This window comes from Sinocyclocheilus rhinocerous, unplaced genomic scaffold, assembly GCF_001515625.1.
Source record: "Sinocyclocheilus rhinocerous isolate Xijiao unplaced genomic scaffold, SAMN03320098_v1.1 scaffold1654, whole genome shotgun sequence".
NCBI lineage: Eukaryota > Metazoa > Chordata > Actinopteri > Cypriniformes > Cyprinidae > Sinocyclocheilus > Sinocyclocheilus rhinocerous.
In genome coordinates, this window is record NW_015639533.1 from 638,450 (window position 1) to 640,178 (window position 1,729).

Genomic DNA, 1,729 nt, shown 5'->3' on the forward strand with positions numbered 1-1,729 from the left:
AGCATACATCTAAACACGACAATAACATTGGCCGGCGACAGCCTGTGACGTCATCACCCAACGTGACCACAGTATAAAAGGGCGCCAGGAGAACACATCATCCTCTTCTTCTTCTTCAAGGACTGTTTTGTTTGAAGCGTGCATTTCCGGTAAGAGCGATTATTCTTCTTTACCACGGCGAGCACTAGTAAGGCGTTTAAGAAGTGTGTGGATCCGTGTCCTCGTTATTTGACACCTGATGACACACGATCTTTGCGTCTTTTGTTTGGGCGAAGAGCACGCGCACGATGTCTTTGAGGAGGCATTTTGCGTGCACTGTGAGCGTTTTCCTATGAAAAAGCTCTGCTCTTGTTAGTCTCTCTTTTCGAGGAAAGAGGGACAGCCATCAGCTCCCCGTGGTTCAGGACCCTCCGCCGCTGAGGCATGGAGGAAAATGAGCTTGTGGGGATCGCAGATGGACCTGGCTGATGAGTTGAAAAAGGGTCTTTCCCTTTCGGGCTCATCAGTCACGGACGAGAGTGAGCTGCTGGAAGACGATGCTATCTCTCTTACATCGTCTGATCCAGCGGCTAGTGCTCTGCTGGTTCCAAACCAGGATGAGCAGGAGATGTCAGATGAGGACGAAGAAGTCGAGACTGAGTCCTCCCAATCCTCCTGCCCCGAGTATGATGAGCTGCTTGAGGTTATGGGTCGCGCCACGGTCTCTATGTGGAGATCGAGAAGGCTTAGAAAAATCCATTCTTGTCTCGCATCCATAGATTCCAGCATACTAATTATGCCAACATCGAGGGGATGCGTGAGAATGGTTATGAGAAGATGCCCCCTGTTGAAGAGACACTGGCCTGCTATCTCTCTATGGGGGAGACATCTTCTCTTAAGGCTCCCTCCCTGCCGTCCAAAACCCTTCAGGATACATCTCGCTTGAATGGCAGGGCTTACGCGGCAGCAGGTCAGGCTGCAGCCTCGTTGCATACCATGGCAGTGCTTCAGGCTTATCAGGCTGATCTGATGAAAGACCTGGATAAGGGTCAGGGTCTATCCCCTGATGAGATGGCTGACTTGCGTCGCACCACAGATCTTGCTCTCCGTGCCACTAAGCAGGTGCCATTGGCAGATCCATGGCAGCCATGGAGGTTACAGAGAGACATCTGTGGGTGAATCTGGCGGATATCAGATCAAAAGAGAAGGGCTTTCTTCTTGATCTGCCAGTTTCCCCTTCTGAGCTTTTCAGCACTTCCGTCGAGATGGTGGTCGAGAAGTTTAAGGAGGCCAAGATGCGCTCGGCTGCCTTTAAATCCTTCATTCCACGAAGGTCCAGGTCTGAGCCTGAACAACAAAGGGGTCCTGGCCCGTCTCGATCTAAGGATCAGAGGCGGGCTTAGAAGACTAGTGTCGCAACTCGCGCTCCTCCCCCGCCTGCGGGTAGGGCTCAAAAGGGGCGTGGGTCAAAGGGTGACAGGCAAGATTTGAGGGAGGTGATCCAGACTAGGCTTTCTCAACACTCTCGTCTGGACCAGAGTAAACGCTCTCGTCTGGACCAGAGTAAAACCTGAGCCATCTAATCTCATCTTCCTCTCCTTAATTCCCCTAAAATGCTTCCCTCCTAACTGAGGTTAGGTAGGAGCCTCCTGCGCTTGCATTGCAGTCTCTTATGCTGGACCTATGAGCTTTTGGCTAGTTTCTATGTCTCATAGAACTACCTACTGATGGTCCGGACCCCAGTGCTCTT